The following is a 23,645-nucleotide window of genomic DNA, read 5'->3' as shown; positions in this document are numbered from 1 at the left end:
ATATATATATATATATATATATATATATATATAAACATTTTTTTATTTTTTACTCTTAGGCCTCATGTACACTGCTGCCAGTAAACGGATGTTTTGGAGCAGAAAATATCATTTCTGTCTGCTGCTTTGTTCCTCCGCTATAAACATCACTTCTGACAAGTTTTTCTGACACCAATAGAAAAAAAGGTGACAAGGGGAGCGACAGCCTCAGCTCTGTTCCTGTGTGCTGTGTGGAGGGGGTGTGTCTCTTCCTACCAATCAGCTCTCAGAGCTCTCCTCATTGAGCTCTGCAGAGTGTAATTTCAGCTTTCCGTCCCCTTGTATTTTGGCAGCTCAGATAAGGTGTAAGAAATCTCCAGTTTGAATGGCTGTTGAGAGAAGAAGACTACAGATAAACAGGTGCAACTCATGTATACATATTTGTTTAATCTGTGTATAACCTGAGCCCAGTCACTTCACTGGGTATATGGATGGGTTTACAACCACTTTAGGTCCAAAAGCAGCTTCAGCATTGGCTCCTCCAAAGCCATGTCCACTGATCCGTTTTACACCATTCACTATGCCTAAGCTCTGTGGGTGGGGTGAAATGAGTGAGGGGGCATGTCTTGGGAGGAGCCCAGGCTGAGGCTGCTTTTGGGTGTAATACTCAGGCTGTTAGGAGTGTGGTGTCTCATATATTCTGCTTTACTCACAGTATATTATTAAAGTAAAAAAAGCAAACATTTATTATATTGTAGCTTATCAGTTCTTAAATGTGATGGCTGCATTAATTTTCTTTTTTAGGCTTTTTCTCTTTTATTTTCACCTGGTGATCCAGCCAGTAGGTCTGTTGTTTTCTCAAAACATCAAGCCCTTCTGCAGATGTTAGTTACAGGGATGAAAGAAACTGTTTTATTTTTTATTATGTATTTTTTTTTTGCAAGGGTTACACTCAGGGAGCACATAGCCTGGGACCATTGATGTGCTGGGGTCAAGTATCTATGTATGGCCTATTTAAATGTGTTCTGGACACCTGTGTGGTTTCCCTGCTAAATCCATTTGTGATTTATATATTAATATATGCCTAGGCTCTTGAAGAAACGCTTACGTCTGAAACATGTAGAGCCAAGTCACAGCATGTTCCAACCAATCTTCACCAAGCCTGATAGAACGTTGGCAACCGTCTTCTCTAGGACATTTCTACGACTGCACAGCATATAATCCTGTTGGTGTAAATGGTGTTGTGACCTATAAAATCTAGGAAATATTGACATAGCAGAAAAGGTTTTAATAATGTTTGTATGTTTTTAACTACTTCAGCCCCCGGAGGGTTTTACCCACTTCCTGACCAGGCCATTTTTTGTGATACGGCACTTTATTGCTTTAACTGACAATTGCATGGTCGTGCGATGCAGTACCCAATTAAAATCCCCCACAAATAGAGCTTTTTTTTTGCTGGTATTTGATCACCTCTGCGGTTTTTTATTTTTTGCGCTATAAACAAAAGAAGTCTGACAATTTTGAATAAAAAAATCTATATTTTTTACTGCTATAAAACATTCCCAATACAATTTTTTTTAAAAAACATCTAAAATTCTTCTTAATCAGTTTAGGCCAAAATGTATTCTTCTACATATCTTTCTTTAAAAAAATCCCAATAAGGGTACATTGATTGTGTCTACAAACTTTGAAATAGATTTATGACATTTTTTTATTATTATATATTTTTTACTAATAATGGCGGCGATCAGCGATATTACGGCCGACAAATTGGACACGGATGCCCTGTACACACGACCGTTTTTTCAGTCGGAATAAACTCGGATGGTTTTTGCGACGGAATTACACTCAGGCTGTCTTGCATACACACGGTCACACCAAATTCTGACCGTCAAGAACATGGTGACGTACAACACTAAGAATGAGCTGAGAAAAATTAAGTTCAATGCTTCCGAGCATGCATTGACTTGATTCCGAGCATGCTTGGTTTTTATTGTGTCGGAATTCCATACAGACAAACGGATTTTCCATTAGGGATTTTTTTCGATGGAAAAATAGAGAACTTGCTCTCTAGCTAAGGCCCCTTTCAGACTGGGGCGGGAGCCGCGGTGGCGGTATAACGCCGCTAAAAATAGCGGCACTATACCGCCGGGATTGCCGCGGGAATCGCCGTTAGTGGTGCGGTATTAACCCCCGCTAGCGGCCGATAAAGGGTTAATACCGCCCGCAATGCGCCTCTATAGAGGCGCATTGTGAGCGGTATTGCCGCGGTTTCCCATTGTTTCAATGGGAAGGAGCGGTATACACGCCGCTCCTCTCACCGCTCCAAAGATGCTGCTGACAGGAGATTTTTTTGTCTCCCGCCAGCGCATCGCCTCAGTGTGAAAGCCCTCGGGCTTTCACATTGAGTCTGCAGTAAAGGAGTTTTTCAGGTGGGATAGAAGCGCTATTTTTAGCGCTGTACCGCCTGAAAAACTCCTCAATGTGAAAGGGACCTAAGTCTGTCGGAAATTCCGATGGAAAAAGTCAGATGGGGTATACACACGGTCGGGATATCCGATGAAAAGCTCCCATCGGACTTTTTCCATTGGAAATTTCAGTAATAAGAGATACTTCTTGGGGACCAGTGACACCAATACAGAGATCAGTGCTAAAAAAAATGCACTGATCGCTGTATAAATGACACTGGCAGGGAAGGGGGGTTAACATCAGGGGAAATCAAATGGTTGTGTGCCTGGGAGGTGCTTTCTAACTGTGGGGACGGATACACTGGGGGAAAAGAGAGATTCGTGTTTCAGCTTAGCTGAAACGCAAGATCTCTCTTTTGCTCCCTGACAGATCAGTAGTTTACCTTGTTTACATAGACACACTGCTGCTCTGTCTCTCCACTGAATGATCGGCAGATCACGTCGGCCATCGTGGCCCGCTGATTGGACACCCCCTTCCCCCGCATGCATTAAATCACATACAGTTACGTCATTTTGCACAGCCGGGCCGCCCTGCCGCAGTATATATGCAGTGGGCGGTCCAAAAGCGGTTAAAAAATATATATATTTTTGTAACAAAGATGTTTAACTTTGTTGTGTCTATAAAGTTGTGTGCAAATTTTTTTTTTTCCGAATAGTTTTACATTTTTACTGTCATTCTCAAACTGTCATACTGTTTCAATGTTTATTGTGTTGTTGTTTTTTTTGCTTTGTTTTTTTATCAATTATTAAACAGCAATTTTAAAGGAATTTTGGATACATATTAGACCTCCAAAATGTAGTAGGTTGGCCTCCACTTCCTTAGATGTATTATCTTTTCTGTTAAGGCCTGCATTTATTGGCAGCAGGAGTGAACACTTGTGCAGACCGGACCGTATAATGATGCTTGTCTCAGCACAGAGCCAGCCAGAACTGTGTGGACATCGCTCTGACAAAACCACCGCAGTGTTCAGTGGGAGTTGGTTGGAAATGATGTGCTCTGCTGTGTTTAGTTCCTGCCAGCAAACGCTCATGTAGGGCAGACGGTGAAATGGTCAAGGACACAAAGAAAGTTAGTGCTAGGGGCAAAAATGTGCAGTCACAGCCCACAATGACAATGAGCACGGTGACATGACAATTGCTATGAAGGTCCAGCTGAGGGAAAAAAAACTACTGACAAATCTGAGAGGAGCTGTACTGTAAAGAGGACTTGTATATTATTAACCATTGCATCTGGAATGTAATCATTTTAAATGAATTTACCAATAAAATGTAAATGTCACAGATCACTAACTGGGTAGAAAGGCCAATTCGCTATATTGTCATAAGTGTGTTTTTTTTATTTGGTGATGAAATGTTTCTTTACCGCACTTTATAGAAGCTGATTCAACACACCGCAATGTACCTAAACCCAGGCAAGCACCTATTTTTTTGTACCAAAAATGGCACTGCATTACTGTGCATTGTAGTAATACGTAATAGAACATATTTTATTGCACATGACTACAATTCACAGCCTTTCAAACATTACATTTGCATGCTAAAAAAAAAAAAATACCATCATGTAATGACCGATAAATTGTTCAGTGGACATAAATGAATACATTTTTTGTTAGTTTTTGTTCAAATACCTAGTGCAGACAGTTCGGATAGGAAACACGTTAACCACTTAGGCCCCAGACTATTTTGCTGGCCAAAGACCAGAGCATGTTTTGCGATTCGGCACTGCGTCGCTTTAACTGACAATTGCGTGGTCAAGCGATGTGGCTCCTAAACAAAATGTACGTCCTTTTTTCCCACAAATAGAGCTTTTCATTGGTGGTATTTGATCAGCTCTGCATTTTTAATTTTTTGCGCTATAAACAAAAATAGAGCGACAATTTAAAAAAAAAAGCAATATTTTTTCTTTTTTTGCTATATTAAATATCACCCAAAAAATATATATATATATAAAAATAAAATTTCCTCAATTTAAGCTTATACGTATTCTTCTAGATATTTTAGGTAAAAAAAAATCGCAATAAGCGTATATTGATTGGTTTGCGCAAAAGTTATAACGTCTACAAAATAGGGGATACAATTGTGGCATTTTTATTATTATTATTATTTTTTTACTAGTAATGGCGGCGAGCTGCAATTTTTTTCGTGACTGCGACATTATGGCGGACACATGGGACACTTTTGACACCTTTTTGGGACCATTGTCATTTTTACAGTGATCAGTGCTATAAAAATGCACTGATTACTGTGAAAATGACACTGGCAGTGAAGGGGTTAACCACTAGGTGGCACTGAAGAATTTAAGTGTGCCTAGGGATGTGTTCTAACTGTAGGGTGGATGGGCTGTGTGTGACATGACAGTGATCACCGCTTCTGATTACAGGAAGCTGCGGTCACTGTCATGTCACTAGGAAGACTGGGGGAATGCTTGTTTACATTTCCCCCCACTGTGAAATGATCGCGGGTATGCCCGCGGACATGGAGTCCGCAGGACCCGCAGTCAGAGTCACGGAGCTCACGTCAGGCACGCATGTCCACAATGCCACTCTTAAAAGGCAACGTATGATCTGCCCAGCCCTGCCATTTTGCCAACATATATCGGCGTGAGCCGGTCGGCAAGTGGTTAACCTTTCAATTTCTCATTTGTTCGGAAGAAATTTTCCAAACTTGTCCTTTTTCGGCTCAAAAACGTCCCAACGGTTATTTTATTTTGTGTACTTTAACTGGCTGAAATACGAACAAATTGTCTAAATGACCGAATTTCAGACAATTGTTCATATAGTATATGGCCAGCATAAGGCTGCCCATACATTATTAAATGTTCTTATTCAAGTTCCTTTAGATTAACCTTAAGCTATGTAGTGCAAGGGCCTGCCTGATTACATTCAAATTGAAAGTGTTTAGGTTTGACCTCATATTTTATGGAGTTGGTAAATCTAAAGGAACATTGTACCAGAAAATTGTATAATGTATGGCCGGACTATGAAGTAGCAGCATTGTCACCTTGGATTACTCTCCTGACTTGGACCACATAACACTTCGGCCCCATACACACGAGAGGATTTATCCGCAGATACGGTCCAGCGGACCGTTTCCACGGATAAATCCTCTCAAAGAAATCCGCTGATTTCGATGGGATGGAGTGTACACACCATCCCATTGAAATCCGCGCGGAAATCCTCTGCCGATGACGTGTCGCGCCGTCGCCGCGATTATGACGCGGCGACGGGCGCGACGCTGTCATATAAGGAATTCCACGCATGCGTCAAATCATTACGACGCGTGCGGGGAATCCCTTTGGACGGATGGATCCGGTAAGTCTGTACAGACGAGCGGATCCATCCGTTGGAATGGATTCCAGCAGATGGATATGTTGTGCAGCACAACAAATATTCGATCTGCTGGAATCCATCCCAGAGGAGATTTCTCCGCGGAAACAGATCCGCTGGCGTGTACACACCATAGGATCTATCCGCAGAAACCCATTTGCTGGGATTTATCTGCGGATAGATTCTATCGTGTGTACGGGGCCTTCCCCTTTTCATCATCTCCATAACAGAGGGAGAGGAGCACAGGAACTTACAAGTTCACTGGATTTCTGCAGGATCATTTGTTTTTCTTTTTGTGCTTATGAAGAAGGTATACAAAATACTTTCAATGGTGTAGGTGAGCCTGGAGGGAGCTCACATTTATACCTAAAGGCACAGGGGCACACTGGACACCCAACATATAGTCCCATGGCAGCAAAGGTGTCCAGTATGCCCTTGTACCTTTAAGTAGGGGTGGGCTCCCTCCAGGCTCACCTGCCCTCTGCCTATCCATTATAATGCATGTGCTTCATCTGTGGAGGTTCTCAAAATTTTAAGTTAGGCATACAGATACTGAGGTGCCTTGACGGGGCTTTGTAGCTTATGCATGTATTTGCAAATGTGTGTAAACTAAACCCCTATTTTTAATGCATATTGTTAGACAGGTCAATTTGGTTGTTTAGCAGGCTGGTCCGAAAGTTGAGCCGGGAATTTATTTTGTTTTGTTTTGCATGCTTTGCCCTTTTATGTGCTCCTTGCTGCAAAGGCCAGTTGTAGTTGAAAGCAGTGACCATTTGTTTGTATTGTGTGTCTTATGGACATGCAGAGTGGGGCTCGGGAGAAAGCATGCATGAGTGCCCCTATAGCAAGCGACTTGCTATGGGGGCACTCGGAGAAGAGGAGGGGCCAGGAGCATGGCCGACCAGAGAAGAGGAGGATTAGGGCTGCTCTGTGCAAAACCACTACACACTACCACTACAGGTAAGTATGACATGTTATTAAAAAAATACCTTTAATATCACTTTAACTAACACTTCCATGTGAAGCCTAAAAATTCAGGGTAGCGGCACAGTGCGAGCAGAAATCAACATTGAAAGTTGTAAACTAAGGGCCAGATTCAGGTAGAGCGGCGTACATTTGAGGGGGCCGACATAAAATAGAGAGGCAAGGCCAGTATTCACAAAGCACTTGCTCCCTAAGTTACGTCGGCGTAGCGTAAATGGGCCGGCGTAAGCCCGCCTAATTCAAATTAGGAAGGTAGTGGGCGTGTTGTATTAAAATTAGCTGTGACCCCATGTAAATGACTTCCCGAACGAACGGCGCATGCTCAGAATCACGTCGCATATACTCCCTAAGATACGTCGGCTCAATGCTTTCGACGTGAACGTAACCTACGCCCAGCCCCATTCATGTACGACTTACGCAAACAATGTAAAATCCAACGGCAGTTCCGACGTCCATACCCTACACGACTTAGACCAGCTATTTGGTGGTTTATCTTTACGCCGGACGTACACCTTGCGTAAACGGCGTAGCTTACTGCGACGGGCGCAAGTACGTTCGTGAATCGACGTATCTAGGTCATTTACATATTCGACGCATAAATCAACGGTGGCCCCTTGCGGCTAGCGTAAATATGCACCCAAGATACGACGGCGTAGGAGACTTACGTCGGTCGTATCTTGCCACATTTCAGGAGTATCTGATTTAGAGAATCAGCAGATAGATACGACGGCACACATTTGGACTTATGACGGCGTATGAACAGATACGTCGGTGTAAGTCTCTGTGAATCTGGCCCTAAGTGCTGGGGTAAAAAATAAATTAATTATTAGGGAATGTTTATTTAATTGTACTTTATGTGTTAAGCAAAAAAAATAATATTTCTGCAATACTTTAATAACAAGCACAGTATACTCATGTGAAACGTGTCAACTGTAATTCCTGTATATCTGTCTGGCATCTGACAATAAAGATTTCCTATCAAGCATTTGTTTTGCCCCGGTGTGCGACCGTTTAGTTTTCTTCTTCATACCTGCTGTGGACAGTGGTGAGTCGGGGTCTGCACCTGGGGCTTGTTTGCACCTGTAGTTTGCCTAAGGGCCCTTTCCCACATTCAGATCCCATGAGGATATGTACCGTTCTTATCCGCTTGCTCAGCGGGGATCGCTCCATTGATCCCCGCTGAGCCGGCAAATGACAGGGCGGTCTCTTCACACTGTGCAGGGGCCACACTGTCAGATCTCCGCTCTCCCCTATGGGGCTCTCCCCTATGGGGGGATCGGATGAACAGACCGTCTGTCCATGTTCACCTGATCTGCTCTGCAGACGGATGGAAAAATAGGTTTTTCCTCCATCTGCAGAATCGGACCATAGCGGAGACCTATGACAAAGGGTGTCAGTAGATGTTCATCCGCTGACACCCGCTATCCCATAGGGATACATGTATTTCCGTATTCCATCCAAAAACAGATGGATGAAATACAGACATACTGTCCGTACGTGTGAAAGGGCCCTAAAGCGGCATGCTCTCTCTTGTTAACACTTTACTAACACTGTCATTTTTAACTCAAAAATACAGATTTTGATCAGGCGTTTACCAAATAAATAATGCTCCAGAGACAAAGTGGTTAATCCTGTATTTTCGCATGTATGCACATCTTGTGCATCATCCTATGTTCCCTTTTTCTGAGAATAGAATAATGGAATAGTATACATTTGTTTCACATTTTCCATACCCTATATACTGTAGATCAGGACATTATTAGTGACATGAAATTACAATGTCGTTGAGTTTATCAATTAAAATGTTGTGTCCTGTGGCCATACTATTAAAATTGGCATTCCAGAAAATTAATTTTCTTATAAAATAATGCATTTTCATTTCCACTGTTCACCATTTATCGCCAGAGTAACTTCTGCCATTCAGCATGCTTAAGAAAGAAATGTTTTCATCTATCCCGTTGGAGGACCTAGAGCATAAAATATTGGCGCTGGTCCTAATCAGTCACTAACTCAATAACTTAATGGTTTTTATTTGCTTTCGAAGAAGACAACACATTTGCAATAAGCAAATACTTCCAACAAGCAAAGCCTATCCTTTGTTTAAAGACTCTAGGAACATTCGCTTGGCAATGGAAGACTATGCACCATCCAGCAAATTACTCATTAATTCGTTATGCTTCTTGAAGAAACTTGTTTTTATAAATCATAGTTAAATTTTGCTCAGATACGCATTAACCACAGGAAGCAGCACAATGTAAACAATACTTTTAATAGTTGATAGGTTTAATATAATATGCCAAAATGGTGTTCATTATAGATTCTTTGTGCTACAATGTTCCAGTTACTAAGGATATTGTAATCATATAACAAGGAGATATTATGTGACAGCCTTGTAAAAACCTTTGATGTATAATACAACTATGACATGCATAAATGCAAGAGATGTGAAGATTTAACCAAGATATGTCACGATTAGACCTTAAAGGCATAGTTCACTTGTACCAAAAAACTGTAGATTAGGGGTGTCTGTAGATCAAACCAAGCTGTGTAGCTTTGATTAAAGCGGAGTTCCACCCATTTAAAAGTCAGCAGCTACAACAATTGTAGCTGCTAACTTTTAATAAACAGATACCTGTGCAATGGCCCATCGATGTGGCTGCCCAAAGCCTTGTTTGTCTCCTCCTCCTCTCTGTGGTGCCAGCATTGCAAGTGTTGGCGCCTAGCTGTGCCCTCACAGCCAGGTGTGCACTGCACATGCGCAAGTTGCGCTGCGCATTGTGAATGGCCACGCAATCTTCTGGGACCTATGACGTGCCCCAGAAGATTGCAGGGAGGGAGGGGGGAGAGGTGAACTTCCACTCGGCGCCGCTGAGCCAGGAGAGGAAGTGGGAGATGGGTACCTGTGAAAACTAGGTCCCCCCCCCCAAAAAAAAAAAAAATTACATGCTAAATGTGGCAAGTCAGGGGGTCACAAGTACTTAAAGCAGAAGTTACATTTTGGGTGGAACTCTGCTTTAAAGTATAACTAAAGGCAAAACTTGTTTTTATTATTTTGGATGGAGTACAAAGGGATTTGAATGCTTGTCAGGTTTTATTGCTGCCTATGCCCCTGTTAAGGAGATTCACCCTCTCTATAAACAAAAAAAGACCCAGAATAAAAAATAAATAAAAAAACACTAGTTTCTATTTTCTGTTATAAAACATATTCAGTAAATTAAAAAAATCTAATGTCTTTATAAAGTGAAATGTATTCTGCTAATAGTGAGACTATAGGCTATTGGGCAATCTAGCATTATCAGACACTGGCTGGGAGCGTCACTAACTGACACTGGTGTCACTAGTGACACTAACACAGTGATAATACTGTACACTGACACTGTACTAATGACACTAGCTGAGAAGGGGGCAATCAAAGGGTTAACTAACAATGTTTAATGTGTGCTGTTTTTCTCCCTGCTTTTCAGAGAGAAGAAACAGCCAGATTGCTGTTTCCTGTACACGGAGTTTTGTGTTTATGTAAACACAGAATTCTGTGTGTAATTGGACAAAGCCATTTAGCAGGTTTCAGCTGAAATCATTGCCTGAAATCTGCTGCCAAACTCAAGCTGTGGCCAATCAAAGAATGGGTCGGCAGGGGGTGTCTGCAGGGGAACAGGAAATAGACAATCGTGGAAGTGTCCATTTTTGAGAAGGATTTCAGGTAATGATTTCTTTTGAGCAGTGTCAGAGATGAAGAGATGAGTATATGTTTTTTTTTTCCTTTGCAGGTATGTCACTGTTTACAACTTTTAAGTGACAAAGTCATAGAACATGAAACCAGCGCACCAGTGCAATTCCATTGTAGCTTGATAAAAACTGCTCTGTGCATTGTTTAAACCCTTGCACGGGCCACATCACCAAAACATGTGTGGCAAGTGGCATGTTCTGTTTGTGTTCTATGCAATGCCTGTCATGGGTCATTACTAGTGATGACCAACTAGTTCAATGGACATTGATAGAACAATTGAAAACATCCACAAACCTGAAAAAACCCTATTGAAGTCTATGGGAGCCAAATCCTGTATTTTTTCTGGTCTTTTTGGAGAATGATGTGCAAGCTTTTGGGGAAAAAGGGCATGGACAGTTGGGCGTTGCAAGTGGGAACATGTACCAATGCAAAACAAAAAGCTTTAAGGGGACAAAATCCTTTAAATAACATACTTGGGTGATGCCTTCAACCTGCCTGGGACGTGGCACACCTATACATTACTGTATACAAAAGCAAAACTGTCATTTACAAATAAAAAAATACTGTTTTAATTACTGTTAAATTACATTTGTAAACAAGTAAAGTGTCTGGGGTTCCCCTCAACATATTTAACCTTATCCTTGATGAGGGTCTGGTATGGATTTTAGAGAGGGCCTACACAAAAATACAAAAAAGAGCAGGCTTTTCCAGAGGGGGTTTCCAGATTCTGGAACGGTCGACCCCCCCTCCCCCCAACACACACGCACACAGGTCCAGGGATTTGTGGATGAAGACCTTGGCTCCTGGGGACAAAGTGCATTGCCTTTACTGGCCAATGAGGTTGTATGCTTCTGTAGAGGTCTGGCTTAGACTTTGGAGGGGCCCTATGTTTTTTGTTTTTTTTTGCCATGCATCAGTGGTTGCTATAATGTACTATATCCAATGACAACAAATGTCTGTGCTGCTGCGAGCATCCTACCAATCAATGACATCATCAGTCGACAAGACTTAGGCGGCTGGCCCTCACATCATCATTGGTTGCTAGGAAGCAGGTGGCCGCCACTGTCAATAGCCACCAATTTACTCTTGCCTTGATTGACCATAATCCACACATTTCAGAGGTCCCTCTTACCCCTTTGAGTTGCTGAAAACTTTTTTTGTGCTTACAAGAATATCTAAAGCCAACTTGTTTTTTAGTTTTTGATACATTATATATATATATATATATATATATATATATATATATATATATATATATATATATATATATATATATATATATATGTTATTCCTTTTTAGAGCCCATTCACACAGGGGCAACACGACTTCTAGCACAACTTTGGGAGGCAACTTGGACACGACTTGAGTATGAATCAGGCAACTTACAAGGCAACTTCAAGTTGCCTCCGGGACAGTACAAGGCAACTTCAAGTCACCTCCAGGACAAGAGGCTTTCCAGTGGCCAATCAAACAACAATAAGCTCTGTGGGAGGGAGGGGGAGGGAGGGGTTTGCCTGAGAAATGTATGTTCTCTTCCTGTATTGTTGCTTCAGTTAAGACAGTAATCAGACTACTGAGGCGACTTCCATTGAAATCAATGGGTACAAGTTGCCTACAAGTCGCCTAGAAGTCGGATTGAAGTAGTACAGGAATCTTTTCTGAAGTCGGAGCGACTTCAGTAGTATACATTAAGATGGCTCCCATTCACTTCCATTCATTTTCTCGACCACATGACTTGGGGCAACTTGGGGCGACTTGAAGTCGGATCCCAGGTCGCCCCAGTGTGAACTGGCTCTTAATATATATTTTGCTGTCTGGGTTTTGTTGAGAAGTTTTCCTATTCTTAATTTCTGTGCTGCAGACACAACAGGGAGATAAGGAAATTAATTAAAAATAATGAAAGGTGCGATGTTGTATTGATTGTTTTATAATTATAAAATTAAGTGTAGCGCTCACCCCCACAGGAGCCGCTGGTTAGATTGGGTCGGCATGCTATGTTACCTCTGTGATGTGTCTAGGGATGATGATGATGAGAGCAATGATGGAATGTCCAAACAGCAGGGTGTCGTTTTCTGTGCTTTTATTCTTGCCCAACACGGCAAACAATTAACTTGAGATAGATAGATATAGGTTGGTGAAAGGAGAACTTGCAGGTTCAGGCCTATGGATGACAGAAACAATCCTGCTTCCAATGGGACTCTAACCCCTCGTCGCCACTCCAGCCGGAGTGGGTATAGTGTATCTGGACAGGCCTCTCACAACAACCTGGCAGCCAAGGTATCACTCGGAACTTGAGGAGAAATTAAGTCTCTGCCACAAACTTAATAGAACTGACAAGTCAGAACGGGACCTCTGCCACAGGTCCCTTCTCCAGAACATAGGTAGTGAGGTAAATCCTCCTTGGTAGATTAGTGCCTGAATCTCCCTCAGGTACTCTCTCAAATGGTCACCGACTGACAGGTTGCCATCAAACAAACTGTCAGTGTCCAGTCACCTCGATCCCCGATGGATTGTCTAGGCCCTGTTGGATCGCCTGCCTCTGGGCTCACCTCAGACTGACTCCCCATCGAACAGCACAACTCGCTTGGGATCTTCTTCAGAATTGTGGAGACCCAGTGGATTACTGGGGCCCCCGCCACAGCTTCAGTCGCTCCGGGCCATCGTGGTCCGGGAACTAAGGACACCGTAAAGCACTGTCGCCCCGGCCTGGTAGGCCATATCACCGGGACCCGTGATGTGCGCACACCCTGAAGGTGGGTGCCGCACCAGGAACAGAACTCCCTACAAGATGGTGTCCGCCCTAGAAGTACCCTCCCCCAGCATGCCCCGCTAGGGAGAAACCCCTCTGATTGGCTGCTGGCAAGAGGCACTTCAGACTGAGCTCCACTGCTGCCACCTGTCGCCCAGAGATGGAAAGGTATCTCTGGAACACAAAATGAACTGGCAGTACAGCCCAGCTAGAGTAGCGGCCTAATTTACATAAATTAGCTGGATGAGAGTAAACTAACTCTCTCATGCCCCTCTAAATTTAAGATAGCACCTGGACTGAAAGTACACAGGCGCTACACAAGCATATAGTTAAAATCCACAGTGCTTATGTGCTAAATCTGCGCAAAAAATGGCCTCTTCATATACCATACAACTTTAGAGGATTGTGTTCAGCCTTTTAGCTGCTAATCTTTAATTAAAAGAGTTGGAATTTCTTTAATAACTTCCAAATACATTTTTCATAATACGTCTGCTAGAGGCCTATGCAACAGATAACAGAAGCAAGAAGAATAAAATATGAAATGAAATGTTTGCTTTAATCATTAAGGGAGACCTGATAGCACATGGCTGATAAATAAAATAGAGTGCACCCTAGTTACCTTCTTTGGGCCAGATTCACAAAGAGATACGACGGTGTATCTACAGATACACCATCGTATCTCTGACGTAAACTGGTCCTATCTATGCGCCTGATTCATAGAATCAGTTACGCATAGATAGGGCTAGATCCGACAGTGTTACAATGTGTTACACTGTCGGATCTTTTTTTCAATTTAAAAATGGCGCTGGGGGCGTTCCCGCTGATTTACGATAAATAATATGTAAATCAGCGAGATACGCAAATTCACGAACGTACGCGGACCCGACGCAGTCTTCTTACGACGTTTCCGTAGCGGCGTACCCGTCGTATACTTACCCCTGCTTTCATCAGGCGCAGCCAATGTTAAGTATAGCCGACGTTCCCGCGTCGAATTTAAATTTTTTAAAGTCGTTCTCGAATACGGACGGACGTCGTTTACGTAAGCGTCGCAACCACTGACGTCCTAGCGACGTCAGTGGGAGCAATGCACGCTGGGAAATTTTGCGGACGGCGCCTGCGCATTTAAATCGGCGCTGGAACGCGCCTGATTTAAATAGTACACTCCCCTAGCCGCAGAATTTGAATTCCGCCGGGGGATTTAGGATCCGCCGTCGCAAGTTTGGAGGTAAGTTGTTTGTGAATTAGCCACTTGCCTCCTAAACTTGCGGGAGCGGATCTTAATTCACGTAGAACGAGCGGATCTATAGATCCGCTGCGCTACGTGAATTTGGCCCTTTATTTTCAATCCCTATAGTTTTATACTAGGTATTCACATGGGTGAGGTAGAGAAACTAGTGTATTGGAATATTCAAAGGAAAATGGGATCATAGTGGGAATGCAATTATCACAAAGAAGACATTTAAATATGCATGTGCCATTAAAAAAATAAAATATTATTTTAGATTTGTTCAGCTGCCAGATGTGATAATAAAAAACAGCATGTCAAAAACTACTTCTAGATACATTTAGATGAGTCCACAACATGAGGCACATTTTATAAGCCTTACAATCCAGATTAGATAGCTTTAATAAGATTTGGTCATCATGTCCCAGCCTCAAAATAGAAAAAAAAAATGGTGTGAATCTTAGAAAGAAGCTAACAATTGTGCTTTGTTGAAGGCAGCTGCATTTTCTTAGGTTTGGAGCAGATCTAATAGACCCAGGAGAATATGTATCTAGTTGAAAAAAAAATAGTTACATAAGAGCTACAGTGTTGAACCTTAGTAACACTTTAATAAGTTAATAGACACCTGGTTTACTAGATAAACTTATCCTCCCGATATCCTTAAAACCGCTCAGTGTGTGGATTAAAGTGGCACTAAACCCACATCATAAAACAACTATCAATAAAGGTTGTATTGCATGCTGTCCATACTTAGTCACTATGAGATCAGTTTTCTGTATTCTACAAAAAAACTGGTTGATCCTGTTGCTCTCTATCTTCACCTTTCTGTTCATGTCCCCAATTCAGCTAGGGATGTTTCAGCTGTGGTGGCAGCTCTGCACATGCTCACTTTTTCTGAGTTTCTATGCTGAGCATTTCCTCCCTATCACATCTGAGCAGCCCATATGACTATAGAGTCACACATGCAAGCATATACACAGTGGTAAATGACAGCCCACTCACTCTCTTCTCCTCCATGCCCACTAACCAGCTAAACACAATGTAGGCAGGGTATTACATGTAGATTAATGGTGGCTTCTCCTCCCTGTTATTCTAAGTGACAGGCTGGAGGGGCGTGACACAACCTGTGACTGGCAAAAATCCGCTTACACCATGTTCTTTCCATAAAACAATAAAGATTTGATTACAAATACATATTTGAATGCCAATTTAAAACAGTTTGTTTATTTTTACTCTGTATCCCGAAGGCTGTTTTGCCATTTTGAAATTGTAAACAGGCAGAAAAAGGACTAGCATTGCTTATGTTTCGCTGCAGACAGGCTGAGAAAGATTTGGGTCATGTGGCAGCTGTATATCACTTAGGAAAATGGTACTTGGATGTTTTCTTTTTTTTATTAAAATAATTACATTGGCATCATCCACATACAGAAATAGAAGGGACAATGTAAATTTAAATAGTGCATATTTATTATCACTTTAAGAGCAGCATCACAGAAACAAAGCAGTGTCTCTAGGTATAAAAATGGGGAAAAAAGTAAGAAAAACATAAGAAATCCATTGCACTGCCCTTGCATTTGTAAGAACATAAGAACAAATAAATTAAATTTGTTTTGTGTGCATGAAAACATAGTTAACGCATATTTTCTGAAAGCAAACGACCCAAAGAATAAACTTATTGACATTGCAATTTTTTTGATATCTGAACATATATATTTAAAAAAAAAAAATAACTTAAGTTAATTTAGTGCGCTCAAACACAAAAACATCACCTAATCTATTGTAAAATATAAAAGCTGAAACTAAGTTGAATAAATAAAGACCAAAGATGTCAAGACTAATATTTGTGTGTGGCTATGAAATGGCAACAAGCTAGGATAGTCAAAATCTTTCAAAGGCAACACTTTATAGCTCATCGCTCTACAGTGAACTATAAATAATAGACCTAGAATTATTCCTCTCACTGTGTTACTCTAGGCAATATACCTAGTATCTGTTGTTTAAATGGTGTTTACTTGTGCGTGTATGTCAAAGTTTGTATTTATTTGTGTGGTAGTACAGGGCTTACATTTTTTTTTCTATTTGATTTATTACTTTTTTTAAACACTTTTTATGTGTAGACACAATTTAAACGTAACTTTTGTTTGGCAGTTAAAGCCTTGTATCATGAACAGCTACCGGCCCCCGCTGGCAAAAACTAACGTTCCGTAGAAAAAAAGACAATGTTGGAACCTAGAGGGATACCGAGCCAAAAGAAGTGCTTGACCTTCAAACAAAAGAAGAGACAAATTATGACATTGTACAATGACTTGTATAGCTTAATTTAGTGTAGATGTACTTTTTCTTTAGTCTGCACAAAAAAGGAATACAAATGCAATTGAATTATTATTAGATTGGTTATAGTTGCGCCTTAAGCGTCAGAAAGGGAGTTTTTTTTTATAGAAAGTATATTAGATCAATAGAATGGACATTATAGAAAAACAGACAAAAGTAATATAATATATATATATATATATATATATATATATATATATATATATATATATATATATATATATATATATATATATATATATATATATATATATATATATATATATATATATATATATATATATAAATGTGTGTGTGTGTATATATATATATATATATATATATATATATATATATAATTTATTTTTATTTTTTTTGAGAAAGTATACCCGATCAATACAGTGGACATTATAGAAAAAAAAAGACAAAAGTAAAATATTTAGGCAAACCCCACCTCAAAGCTGTTTATTGGGCATTATACTATAGCTTAACTTAGCGTTTATGAGACTGAATCCATACCCATGCAAACAGCAAAAACACAAAAGAAATACATATATGGGAGCTTTTTTACTTACAAAAAGATTTAGGGCTAGATTCAGTAAGAATCGCCTATCTTTAGGCGGGCGTAGCGTATCTCATATACGCTACGCCGGCGTAACTTTGAGAGGCGAGTCCCGTATTCTGAAAGAATTTGCGCCCGAAGTTGCGGCATAGCGTAAATGTGCCGGCGTAAGTGCGCCTAATTCAAATTGTGAAGAGGTGGGCGTGTTTTATTAAATAAAGCATGACCCCACGTAAATGACGTTTCTAACGAACCGCGCATGCGCCGTCCGTGAACATATCCCAGTGCGCATGCTCCTAATCACGTCGCAAATAGTCAATGCTTTCGACGTGAACGTAACTTACGCAAAGCCCTATTCGCGAACGACTTACGCAAACAACGTAAACGATGGAAAATTCGACACTGTCCCGACGTCCATACTTAACATTGGCTACGCCTCATATAGCAGGGGTAACTTTACGCCGGAAAAAGCCTTACGTAAACGACGTAAAAAAATCCGCCGGGCGCACGTACGTTTCTGATTCGGCGTATCTAGCTCATTTGCATATCCTACACGGAAATCAACGGAAGCGCCACCTAGCGGCCAGCGTAAATATGCACCCTAAGATACGACGGTGTAGGAGACTTACGCCGGTTGTATCTTAGCAACATTTAAGAGTATCTCAATTTGAGCATACGCTTAAAGATACGACGGCGTGGATTCGGACTTACGACGGCGTATCTACTGATACGCTCGTCGTAAGTCTTACTGAATCTAGCCCTTAGTTTTCTGTCCATTCAATTCTGAGATTTACTCAGCTCTGCCACAGGGTAGAAGTCCTACAGGTCTTGTCCTTTCTGAAAAAATATGATCTTGTCTCTCTGTTATGCCGCATACACACGATCGGTTCGTCTGATGAAAACGGTCCGATGGACCACTTTCATCGGACGAACTGATCGTGTGTGGGCCCCATTGTTTTTTTTTCCATCGGTGAAAAAACGTAGAACCTGTTTTAAAATTATCTGATGGTTAAAAAAACAATAGAAAAACAAACGATCGTCTGTGGGCAAGTCCATTGGTTAAAAATCCACGCATGCTCAGAATCAAGTCGACGCATGCTCGGAAGAAAAAAACTTAGAACCTGTTTTAAAATTATCTGATGGTTAAAAAACCGATAGGAAAAAAACGATCGTCTGTGGGCAAGTCCATTGGTTAAAAATCCATGCATGCTCAGAATCAAGTTGACACATGCTCGGAAGCATTGAACTTCATTTTTCTCAGCACGTCGTAGTGTTTTACATCACCGCGTTCTGACACAAACGGATTTTGAAATGATGGTGTGTAGGCAAGACTGATGAAAGTCAGCTTCATCGGATATCTGATGAAAAAATCCATCGGTCCGTTTTCATCTGGTGACCTGATTGTGTGTACAGGGCATTACTCTGCTCTCTAAGCATTTTCCTTATTGGCACATGAGCACATGTACAACTGGTTGGCTGATTGTGCTGCTTATTCCCTCCCAGTCAGAGTTCTATTGTACAGAATAAGTCAAATTCAGGTACATACATTGCTTCCATTAAAAATACAGTTACTTATGTGTTGCACCCCTTTCACACTGAAGCAGTTTTCATTCATTACAATGGGTGCTTTTACACCCAGGCAGTGCTCTTGCGGGACGTTTGGAAAAGTCCTGCAAGCAGCATCTTTTGGGGCGGTTATATGCTATTTTGACAACAGGGGGTGGGCATGTTCCAGTGTAGGAAATGTGGCTGTCTAACTTGCTAGTTTATTTTTCATGGCCAGTCTACCATCAGCAACAGTTCCGGTCATAATTATTCCATCAAACAATTTATCACTGGCTCTACCCAATTTGTCATATATGTCCTGCAGTGTCCCTGTAATTTATTATATGTAGGTTGTACCATAGAGACTTTGCGCAATAGAGTGGGCGAGCACTGCAGATTCATCAAAAAAGGTGAAGACGAACACAGTGTCCCTTGCCATTTTTGATTATCTGTATCAGCAAATGAGTATATACCCAAGGGGTCATTGACAGACAACCAAAGATTCTGGCTGCTGTGCAAGAAAGAGACCTTCTGGATATATAAGCTCAATAATTTTTCCCCTCATGGCTTAAACGAGGCGCTGGATGTCCATACTGTAATGTGATGTCATACTCCTGCGTTCTGACACAGGTTTAATCTATATATGAACGCCTTTCATTTTTGCTGTGCTTTCAGCCATACTTGTATGTATGGGTGGTTGCTTGTGTCTATGATAATGTTTACATGTTTACATCAATGTACATATATGGGTTCTATATATTTCTTTTTCTTTATGATTTCATATGTGGTAATTACTACCATTTTCAAAATGTTTTTTATATAAATATTTTAGTATTTTGTTTGCTCAACCTCTCATTTAAATTTCATGCATTTTTTTGTTATCGTTCTTATTATTTTTATTATCATTCTTATTTCTACTTTTACTTTTATTTTAAATTCAAATTTTAACTTCATGTGTGTTGAAATGATTATATTGGTAATTCCTTGTTACATTTCAGTATGAGTGACATAAGCTCCCGTCCGGTCAAACCCCCTCCCCCCACCCCCTTTCTCTTCCCCTTGGTATCCACCCATCCTGTTGTTCCCGGCCGGCTCCCTCGCTGATTGCAGAATCCCAATGTCCTGGATCAATTCTACTGGATTATGGACCACCCTTGGTATATATTACAATGCTAACTCTGTGCCAGTCTCATTAACATAAGCTAGATGAATGCTAAAATTGGATCAATTAAAAAAAGTCTGTATTCCTGAAAGTATAAGAATATAAATATATAAAAGTCTGGCTAACACAAATTAATGCTTGCATGCTAACTGTTAAAAGTAAGATTGGGATACATAATCTGTATCATAAGAGGGCGGGGAAAAGAAGCGCCAGGCAGGCATAGTGTAGCACAGTTTAATAAGGGTTAAAATTATGACATATAATATGTATGTACTCACAAGTGGGTAGGAGTAGGATCCGGAACGATATATGAGAGAGCCATGAGGAGGGAACAGGATGAGCAAGGCAGCCAGCAGAGGTGCCTGCGTCAGGCTGCCCTCTAGGGCTGGGATGAGTCATCCGGTATGTGGGTACCTTTCAAAGTGTATGTCTCTCCAGCTGGAGTGTCTGGCAAGTGCTGTCACCACCGTCTGTTGTGAGGACGCATTTTCGGAGGCTAGTCAGGCCTCCTTCATCATGCTGATGAAGGAGGCGTTACTATCCTCTGAAAACACATGACCGTTTCCTAGGCTCATCCTGCTTCCTCCTCATGGCTCTCTCATATAGTGTTCTGGGTAGAGACTTTAGTCCCAGGTTCAAACTCGGCCTTCCTTCTTTGCCATCTGTCGTCCTACTCCTACCCGCTTGTGAGCGCATACATTTTATATGTTATAATGTAACCCTTATTAAACTGTGCTACACTATGCCTGCCTGGCACTTCTTTTCCCTGCCCTTTTATATTGTTTGTTCCACCAGCCTTGCCAGTGTCCTTGTGGTTTCCTGTTATGACTCTACCAGGATTCAGTGTTTTCTTTTTGTTGGGATGTGGCCATCTGCCTGTGAGGGGGGTGACGAACCAGGTAGAAACCTATTGATCCGGCGCCCGACACAGTGCATGGCCACACAGATGGTGGGAGGGGAGATTGAAAGTCAGCTGATGGGTGAAGAGTCCTGCCTGTTTCAGCACACCTAACAGACACCTGCTGATTGTTCCTGCTCTTTTCAGCAGTCTCCTGGAGGCAGGTTAACCTTTTTCTGGACCACAGTCTTCGTAGTTAGAGTTGGAGGCTCTTCCCCACACAAAATCTCTGTCAATCCTCTGAATTCCTTTTCCCCTATCAGGACTGGATGCCCCCATCAGGACTGGATGTCCCCCTTAAAAAGTCCACAAGCCAAATCATTTCTTGTTCAGGACCCATCCCTGGCATCCTGTACAGTACAGTGTCACTATGCTTATATGTTTATCAGGTTCCCTTAATCCTGTTCATAGATCAGGAGAGGAAGGGGACGCATTAGGAGACAGGTTTGCTACATGAGCTGACAAGGATCATAATGGCAGGTGTTGCAGGCAGGGAGATGACCCCATTCGTGTGTTGCTGCTCTTTTATTGTACAATTAGCAAGCTGGGGTGTGTTCAAGGACTGCTGATGCAGTAAGGACCTGACTGTTATGTCTGACCAATGTACCTGGATTAATCAATTGATTGCACAGAATTTTATACATCCTCTAGGTGGTGAGCATTTCTTATTATATCATGTTTCTTGCATGGTGCTCAAAGTATATTTTTCAATGGACTTCAATCTTCATCAAAGGATAAAACTAAACAGAAATGTGATATACACTTTAACCAGTTCAGTGCTTGTGAGACTGTTTAGAATTTTTATTTTTTTATTTTTATTTTTTATGTAACATTGCTCTGTCTCCTTTTGACTATCATAAATGCAGCCACCTCATTTATTAAGCTCTGGCGCAAGTGCACTGGTAGTGCACAGCATATTTGCGTTTAGTAAAACAACCCCATTATTTAAATTATGATTACATATCATATTAACTCCTTGCACATACTTGTAGTTTACAGTATTTTGTACCTTTTCCAGAGATTTCAGCAAAACAATAAGTATAGTTTATCACCCTCTTTTGTTTCTTCTCTATTCACCTCTGAATTGATAGTCTTTAAAAGCTAACTTCCTTGCTACAATACACTTCCGAAAACCATATCTATTGCTACCCCGCAGGAGCCGCTGATCAGTTTGGGATCGGCGTATTAAGTTACCTTTTTTTCTTGTGGCTCAGTCTAGGGGTGATTCTTGTGAGTGCAGAATAAAGAGCAAGTGTCCAGACATCAATAGATTTTTCTATGCTTTATTCCAAGACCCAACACGGCCAACATCAACATGGCACACAATAGAGAAAGGTTGATGAGCAAGAGAAGAACTTTAGTATCAGGCCCTGGATATGAAAGAAAGCGAGTCTGCTCTCGGCAGCAACTTAATTCGGTTCGTCGCCACCCCAGATCAGGGTGGGTAAAGTGCCCCCGGACAGGCGGTTATCTCAGGCCTGGCAGCCGGAGCGCCACTTAAAGATCACTGGGAGGAAACAGACCTCTGCCACAGGCCTGACTCAGGGCCTCTGCCACAGGCCTAGTAACTTGAGGTATGAAGATCAGATTGAGTAAATCCTCCCAGTCAGTTCAGATAGTGTCACCACTGACAGCTTAAACATACCTGTCATGCAGTGTGGTGACTGGATCCTCGATGGTTCATCTAGGCTTCCCGGACAACCTCTCTCTCTAGGTTCTCCCCGAGCCAATTCCCCACCGTACAGCTCCCGGCTTAGGATCCTTTCAGCAGAAGATTTGGACCGAGCAGATCGCTGGGGCCCCTCTCAATGTTAGGGTGAAGCTCCACACATTGCGAGACCTCGGCCAAGCAGGCCACGGTGGCGGGGCCCATGGATGCACATACCCTGAAGGTGGATACCACAACTGGAAATTGGGCCCCGCACAGAACAGAACCACTAATGGCGGTTGCCACAGATATACCCCCTCCCAGCATGCCCAACGAGGGAACTTCACCTCTGATCGGCTGCTGAGGAGAAGGTGGGTCTGTCAGAGTCCCTCTAGCACCAACTGTCACCCAGGGGTGGTAACGCACCCCTGGAGCGCAGTCTGACCCACAGGACAACTCCAAAATGACAACAGCCTAAATTTCCATAAATTGCGAATGGAAGTAAACTAACCCTCTCATTCTAACTAACTTTTAGTGTAACGCCCATACTGGAAGTAAGGGGGTGCTACACATAAATATGCATAAAACTGCACATTTTTGAGTGGCCTTTTATTGTAGCCAGCCTAAGGCACGCCTGTGCAATAATCATGCTGTCTAATCAGCATCTTGATATGCCACCTGTGAGGTGGATGGATTATCTTGGCAAATGAGAAGTGCTCACTAAGACAGATTTAGCCTAGGTTCACATTGGAGCGATTTTTCATGCAATTTGAGAGATCAAATGGCATGACAAGTCACAGCCTATTGGAGGCAATGGCACTTTTCCAATCGGTGCAACACCAATTTTTCAGCGCCACACCGATTTGCAAAAGTAGTTCATGTACTACTTTTGCCGATTTCGGGAGAATCTTCAATAGACATCTGTGCATGAAGCCACACAAATGCCTATCAAGTAGCACCTGAAATTGCGCTGACCTTGCTACTTTGAAATCACACTACTTCAAGTGAAGTAGCAAGGAATAGCACTGAGCAAATAGCTCCAACACAGTCTCCATCAGATCC

The 23,645-nt window shown here is 41.8% G+C and overlaps 1 protein-coding gene across 1 annotated transcript in view; it reads left to right on the top strand.

Moving 5' to 3' along the window:
* The window catches only part of KCTD16 (potassium channel tetramerization domain containing 16), a 442,959-nt gene that overhangs the window by 218,425 nt on the left and 200,889 nt on the right, over window positions 1-23,645 (top strand). The gene's annotated exons all lie outside the window — the stretch shown is intronic.

Source organism: Rana temporaria, chromosome 3 (assembly GCF_905171775.1).
Source record: "Rana temporaria chromosome 3, aRanTem1.1, whole genome shotgun sequence".
Taxonomy (NCBI): domain Eukaryota; kingdom Metazoa; phylum Chordata; class Amphibia; order Anura; family Ranidae; genus Rana; species Rana temporaria.
Note: the sequence above shows the minus strand (reverse complement) of the source record. Positions and strands in the feature narration are given on the sequence as shown.